Below are 8243 nucleotides of genomic sequence, written 5' to 3' on the forward strand. Positions count from 1 at the left end.
GCAGCTCCACCCAAATCCCTGCCAACATCCAAACATCTGCAACTCCTTAGCACGCAGCATTCTCTTTCTTTATTTCATTGGTGTTGCTGGAGTTAACCTTCCTGCTCCCCAGCTGTGGCCCCACCACCCAGCGTCTCTGCTGGCCAGGGTGGCTGCTCACGGGTGGGGGTGTCACTCCCAGCCCCACAGGCATTAACCCTGAAGAGCTGTGGACACACGGCACCAACTGCTGCCCTCTCCTTGGATGGTCTTTTTATTTCAGTGGGGTGGTTTCCCCTGAATTTTGGAACTCTTGCAGAACATTTAAGCTGTTGCTGCTCAGCATGGAGAAGCACAACCACCATCAGAACTGGTGGAAAGAGTTGAAAGAGTTTTTCCCTGTCTTCTGTGCTCCTGGTGGCACAGAACAGCTAACTCTTCCTCTCCCTTCCATCTTGCTCATGCCCACCCACCCCCTTGAAGAAATACAACCCCCAGGACTGTACTGTAGTTCTCCCATGGAAACAGCTGCCCTCAGCCCCGTGCTATGAGCCATGCTATGCCACGCCATGCTGTGCCCATAGCTAACCTCCTACTCTCACTCTTTTCCTCCACTAAGGAAATCTTCTTTAAAAGCCCCTTTTGCCCTGCTTACACCTGTGCTGGCTCAGGCGAGGGCAGAGGTGTGCTGCAGGTCATCCAGGCTGCCCCCAGAGCATGGCCAGAGGCAGGGATCAGAGTCTGTCCTCCATGCATGCACAGCCAGGGCATGGAGTCAGAAAAAATTACATGGGAGGTTTTCCATCGGAGGATACTCCTTCCCCGCTCAGTGTCTGGGGCTGGAAAGCTCTCGGAAAGTGAAAGGGGTTGACACTTCTTCTGGCAGCAGAGTTCAGCAGGGGTCAGAGCTAATCCAAGCAGAGCCGACGGGAGGGGAGGGAGGTGGCAGGGGAAGCCAAGCATTGACGCGCTGAGAGGTAAAAGCTGTGTCAGACATTCCCAGGAGGGAGGAAACAAATGTATAATCAAAACAAAACCGGCTGGGGCTCGTGTGGCTGATGGTGGGTCTCTGGGGGATCGAATTTTATGTTTAACTGCTGCAGTCAGCATGGAGAGAGACCAGGGTTGGGAATGCTGCTGTCAGGGGCTTCAGTCAATGCAACCAACCTGCAGCCAGCTGAGGATCTACCTGACCTCAAAGCCATCAAGATTCCCAATAGTCCTTGGATCAGCCCATGGATGCTGAAGGCTTGTTCTAGGTCCCATTTCCAAGGGATGGTTGTGTGGGAGCACAGAGTGACAGACACCCTGGAAATCTTGTTAGGATGCAATATACACTCCTGCACCTTCATCCTGTGTTTGTACAAAGCTCCAGACACTGGAAACACAAACACCAAGCCAAGCTTCCCACCCCAGAAGATCAGGACAACTCAACAAAACCTGAGCTTTCACCCTGACAGCCATGCTACACTGCTCTAATCACATCTGGAGCAGCCCTGAAGGGTCCTGGAGGTCCCTGGGCAGCCATGTGGCTCTGTAAATCCAACATGCATTATCCAGGGCGTGTGGAGAACCAGCACAGATCTAGAGCTCAGGGGAGACCTTCGCCTGCCAGTGCATTATTGACTTGGTGTTGAGCCTCAGGCGCTGGTCCAAGCCATGGGATGATAGTAAGCAGTGTCTGATAATAAAATCAGCACCAGACAGCAGAGCCCATTTGTTTCAAATCAAGGGGATTACCAAGATTTTTACAGGTTTGCTAGCAAACATGGTATTTCTGTGGAGATGTCTGGGCCAAATCCACCTTTCAGCCAGAAGTCTCAGCTCTGACATGGGGAGCTGTGGGCAGAACATCTCTGTTTTTCAAGCATGCTTTTTGTTCATCTTAACAGGGTGCAGGACATAAAAACAGATCAAAATCATCAAAATGCAGGCATTTCTAGTGGTTTTGAATGCTTTGGGGGCTGTGTTTTTTAACTTGGAGGATTGAAATTATCCATTTCCCAAAAAGGAGTGGGATGCACACAGTGCAGAAGGGCTCTTGCATGTCCTGTTCCTCCAGCCTGGCAGGCTCTGCATGGGTTGGTGTTGGGATCAATGCTCATGACAAATTAGCAATCTGTATAGGCAAAAGTCTGCATAAGCAAACAGGAAGCTTTTAGAGTATCTTAAACCTTCTGAGTCTTCAAACCATGCCAATATCGCATTTTCATGTTTTCTTCATGGTGGTGGCAGCTAAAGTCTTCCTTTTCCTTGTCAAACCCCTTCTAAAGAGCAAAGTGGAAAAGCCCTCCAAGCACTCTGTCTCCAAGGTACTGGCCCTTAGGAGAAACATCTGGAATTGGGGAGGACAACATGGCAGAGCTGCAGTGCAAAGTTGTAGCATCCAGGTCTCTGATGTATCAGCTGCAACAGACATGGGATGCACTAAAGGCTGCCTGAGTCACACCACCATCCTTAAACCACTCCTTCTCCCAGTATGCCCAGTATGACTGATAAATCCAGGAGGAGAGGAGCAGTGGTTGGGTTCAGTGCCTGGGAGCAGCCGTGAATGGTCTCAGACTGGTGAAGACTTACAACTGCAATTTGTTCACCAAAATTATTCTGGTTTTTGAATCATCACTGAGACTTTCACTGCAGCCATCTCCTCCCAGCCCCCCAGCAGTGGGGGGTGATGGTGTCTGTTTTACAGGCAGGGAGTGAAGGCAGCAGCAGTCCCAAGCCCAGCAGGAGCCTTTGTCCTCTCAGCAGTAGCACACATTGGGACAATGGGCTGCTTCAGTGGAGCAGGGTTGGGCTGGGACCAAATACAGGAGCAGCCATCCCACCTGAGGGCTCCAAGATGGGGTAGATGGACCTGAAGCATAGGGAGGTATGATGAGGGGTTGCTTATACACCAACTTTCTGTCTTGCTAGGGCCTGACACCCTTCCAAGGACATTTCCAGTAGAAAGAGTGCAGTCTCTCCTACTTGCCCCACAGACCACTATGTGGTGTGTGTATTGTCCCTGTCCCCCCATGCCCAAATGGCCAGAGACCCCTCCAGCACACTACCTAGGGAAACCCCCAGCCAACACAAGCCTACTCCCTTCTAATAGTCTGGCAGAGACAAGACCCTCTGACTGCATGGCATCGGAGGGGTTAAGAAAACTGAACCTGCCACAAGAGATTTGAGCAGAAACTCCACTGGAGACCTTGAAATCCTGTTAATTGATGCCACACATGTGCTGCATTTAACCTTTGCCCTTTGCTGTAATAGTTTACACAAGTGGCATGGAGGCTGATGTGCAAGGGCGGTCTGCAGGAGCCCCAGCCCGCCGTGAGTGCACCGGGCATCCTCCAGACCATGGTCCCCTTCTCAGTGCCAGGCTCTTCCATCTCAAAAGCACTAGTGAGCCCCCTGACGGGAACTTGGGCTCATGAGCCCTCGCAGCTGTTTGCAGGCAAGTCCCAGGCAAAGAAGGAGTAATTATTCCATTATTTGCAACAAAACCCCTGCTGCGGTCTCTGGGGAAGCACAGCCCTGCCAGCTGGTGCCCAGGCAGGCGGCATCCCATCCTGCTGGGTCTCACCCAGGGATTCAGAGAGGAGTTACTGCTGCTTGTGGTTAACACCAAGGGTATGGGACAGCATCTTCCCAGCCCCTGCCAATGAGAGATTTGTTCTTTATCACTCAGGAAAATACTGCGGAGTCAAGACTGAAAAGAAAGGTCCAAGTTATGGACATTGCTAACCCCTATTATAGCCAGGCAAAGGACAGAGCAAATGAGTCCTCATGACTTTATCCATCCTAAAGTCACCTGAGTACGTGAAATATTAAAATGTAATTTTGTAATTTCTACCTGATAGGGGTCGTGCTTCAAACCAGCTTCTTCCACTTCAAACCAGTGTTTCTTCCACGACACAGGCTTCAGGGTTGGACACAAGAATGACATGTTGACAGGAGGGCATCAGGAGGAATGAAGAGATAGTCTCAGGGCGAGGTGGGGGAAACCAGGAAGTGTCACCACTGGGAACTTCCAGGGTAACTGTGATCATACTCTTCATGCTGTTCCTCAGCCTCAGGAGCTGATACCTCACCCAGCATGGCAGTGCCCAAGTCACAAGTGAGCAGTGGGATCCAATTCCCAGCTCATTGGCACCACATTGGCAGATATGTGGTGAATCCACCACATTCCCTAGGGTCAGTCAAGACACAGAATTCTTATATTTACAGGGCCATGAGTACCAGGAGCAGCCCACCAGCCATGAATGGTGCTTACTGTGCCCCTGCTATGGTGTAGGCAGCTGTGAGCTGCTCTCAAACAACCTAGAGGTGGATTTACACCCTGTGTTTTGTCATTTGCTGTATTACCATCCTGTCTTCACCAATCAAAGGATGCAGAGCCATGACCAAGGTCACAGCTGAAGAAGGAACTGACACTCTGTATATTCAAGGGCAATAGCAGTCCTCATCATTGGGTGTTGTGGAGTTAAGAGCTTCTGGATGCAGGAGAGCTAGTATTATTATCCACACCTATCCGTACTTCTACAACTCCCAGGAAAATCCCTTCTGGTAGAAACACAGAGCAAGTGAAACACCTTATGATGGGGATCTGACTGTCAGATTCAGTCCAACCCACAACTATCCCTCATTCACAAACTGCTCCATCAAAGACAACTCCCAAAGGTTTCCCCACAAGTTCATAACAAAAGATGCAAACAAAAGGTCAGTTCAAATCTGTCCATTTCTCTTCCTCATGGGAAGATTTAAATGAGATGTCAGAGTTCATTTCATTGTTTTTGCCTTCCCTCTGCAGACTGTTGGGAGACTGTCATGGAGAACCTGATGCAAAGATGTGCTTCAGGAGAGATGCAACCCCTCTGGGCTCTTCCATCCAGCTGCAATCTTAAAACCTGCAACACAGAAGGTCCTGTTGTATTTCAGAATATTTGTGACCAGCCAACCATGTGTCAATCAAAACATCTGGGGAAATAGGTCTGTCCTGGGGGAAGCAGTGGGTGTGACACATAGTGGGGTAGCCTGGGGGCTTCTCAGAAACACTTTGGACCACAACTCTGACAAATCCAGATCTCCAAGAGACCAGCACCAATAGGCTTTAATTAAGCTTCAGCAGGTCCTGCTTGGGAGTGTACAAGCCAAGTTTAGGGCAGTGGTGGGGCAGGAGACTGAGGGCGTCACGGGAACCTCCTGCCAGCACCGTCCCCAGCAGGAAAGCTGCAGGAGCAGCTGCCAGCACCGCTTGCCTTTGGCATCAGGGGAGGGAGACAGGCAGAGAGCTGCAGCCCGGTCTAATCGGCTGGGGCCCTGTTTTATCTGCAATGTTCCTTACACAGCCATTAGAGCTGCCCAGCCAACATCCCAGGGATGATTCCCTTTGAACAGCCGCTTTGTCTGGTAACTTTATTTACACTTATGATGCCAATGTTTATCCACTCTTTAAAAAGCTATTCAGAGCGTCTCTCAAATTAACTTCAGATGTGAGAGCAAGGGGAACATTCCCTACATCATATTTCATACACTTTTGTGTTATTTAATTCTTGGAAACTCTTTTTTTTTAAATATAAAAATATTTTTTAAAAAATCTCCAAGGTTTTAAAGAGTATAACCTCTCCCTGTGTGGTCTGTAAAATCTGGCTGTAAAGCTCTTTCCTAAAGTTCACAAATGCCGTTATAAATCGTCTCCTTATCTTGCTTGGGTTTCTGCTTTCACTGACACACATCCTGAATAAGGAACTGCTCCACCACCAATAGGCCCATGCCCCTGGCAAGAGCAGCTCTGTCTGGGGATGGCTGGCATGGATGTCCTCAGGAGATGGGAATGAGGTGGAGGGCAGTGGAGGGCAGTGGAATAGGTGGGATGGCATGGGAGGGAAGAGGTATGTGGGGTGAGTGGAATAGGATGGATGGATGGGATGAGAAAGAGTGGGATGGAACAGGGTAGGATGGGACAGGAAGAACAGAAAATGGGGTGGAATGGGGTAAGTAAAATGAGTGGGATGGCATAGGATGGAGTGGGATGGAATAGGGTAAAATAGAATGAGAAGGATATAGGGTGATAGGGAATAGGGTAAGTAGACTGGGATGGGTGGGATGGAGTGTGATGGAATGGGATAAAGTTATGAGATGGGTCAAGATAAGGTAGAGACCAGACCAGACAAGAGCATTTGCTTTTCCCCACTTCCCCACAAACCTTCCCTCAGATTCCAATCTTTTTCCTCTCAGTGCCTAAGAAGAATGAAGTACTACTTCAAGCTCTACTTTCTGTAGAGGAAAAAGAAGAACAGAGCAGGCTGGTACTCATAGAACTCACCAGAGACCCACAGCCAAGTCCCTGGAGGTTTGGAGCAGGTCACCAGCTCTGCTCTGCACAGAGGCAGCTGCAGTGGCCCAGCAGACTTGAAGTCCATTTTCCAGACCCCTGGGAAGGGGCTGTACCATCAGCACCAGGAGCCAATCAAATTGCCTGTGGACATTTCTGCATTGATTCTCCCAGCAATGACCAGCTGAACTGGAGGAAGGCATCACCTACATCCAGCGTTTACCTCTCCATTCCCAGCTTGCATCACCACCTGTTCCCATGCAAAAGGCATCACTTGATGACTTGACAGCAGCCAGCCCTTGGGCTGTAGCTTTCCAGCTCTAGAGGAAGTTAAAAGGACTCTTCTCAGGAGGGCAATCTTCATGGAAAAAATAGTAGGCAGCTTGAGACAATCTCCAAAACCATCTGTCAGAGCCCCAAATCCTGTTTGGATGCAGCAGGGTATCCTTACCTCATCAGTCCCACTCACAGCCCAGGATGTGCAGCGGGGGAAACCAAGCTGTCGAAGGAGTTGGAGCAGATCTGGGCAGGCAGATTGCTTCTGCTGCTGGGCCAAGCCACAGCAGCGGCCAACAAAAACTACTGCATCTCCTGGGACCCTGCAGCTGTGGAGAAACCTCTGGACAGGACTAAGGAGGACCTTACGACAGTCAAGGGCTTGGACAAGGAAGAGGGAATCTGAAATGCTGTATTATTTGGGCTCAGCAAGGAAGACTTCCAAGCCATTAACACCCACTTTGCCCCAGGGGACCGTGTACTACAGAAATCCATTCCTGACCAAAAATAGGGTCTGGGGACAGAGAGGGTGGATTTTTGTCAACTCTGCAGCTCTGATAAAGGGGGACAGCTATGCTGATTCTCTGGCAGGAACTTCCTAGGTGAGAGGTGAGGCTGCAGGGCAGCATCCCATCAATTTATACTGAAGATGCTTGTCCCTGGGCACCTCACCCTGGGCACCCCAGAAGGGACAGACATCTCCATGGATGTGGCTGGGGTGGGAGGGCAGTCAAGAGGAATGCAGGGAAGGCATGCAGCACAATGCAGGCATGGTCAGGTATCCAGGTGAGATGTGGGAAGGGTTTATCACCTTCCCTTGGTGGCAGGGCGGTGGAGGGGTGGTACTGCAACCTCCTGGCAGGCTCCGAGACATCCGTTTACAGAGCACTTGGGGATGCTCAGAAGCGAGGCGCCACACAAGCACGAAATGTCATTACAAAGGATATGATTTAAGGCCAGGCAGGGCCAGGAGGGGAGGGGGATCCAGTTTGCATGGAAGATTATACAAAATAAATCCTGTCCGAAAGGCTTCCCGCCTCCACAGCAGAAAGTGGAGCTGTATCAGACGGCCTGTCTCTGCCATGGTCTCCTTCTTCCTTTTACAGGCATAAGGAGATTTTTTTTTCTACTCATCTTTGCTGCAAGACTAGCTGGGTCCCGCCAGATGATCCGTGGCCAAGGGGAATGTCGAGAGAGGAAGGAAAACTAAGGGACCCAGATCCCCTCCCTGATGGGGCCTCCACAGCCATGTCTACCCTCAGCTGGGCAACCTGCAGAGGGTCAGCAGAGGGATGTGGGCACCAGAGGGTCATTGCACTGACACCACTGGTCACATGCAAAGGTCAGGAGACGCTGTGGAAAAGGAAAGCTGGTGAGCCAGAAGCCATGACCCCGGTGTGCCACCACTCTGCTCTTCCCAGCACAGCCAGGCTCAGGGCTTCTCTCCCTTCACCCCAGGAGCCATGGTCACACATCTCCTGCTGCTGCCCCAGCCCAAGCCTCTGCTCAAATGGCCCAAGCTGCCCTTGGCTCCCCACAGTTGAGCACCCGCAGCCACGCTGCTGACAGTGCACAGAGGGGTGGCACACAGTCAGCTGCATCCCACTACTGGGAGATGAGCTCTAAAGGAGCTGCAGGAAGAGCACTGCCCAAGCCCTAAACAATC

The sequence above is a fragment of the Erithacus rubecula genome (genome assembly GCF_903797595.1).
Source record: "Erithacus rubecula genome assembly, chromosome: 17".
NCBI classification, from domain to species: Eukaryota; Metazoa; Chordata; class Aves; order Passeriformes; family Muscicapidae; genus Erithacus; species Erithacus rubecula.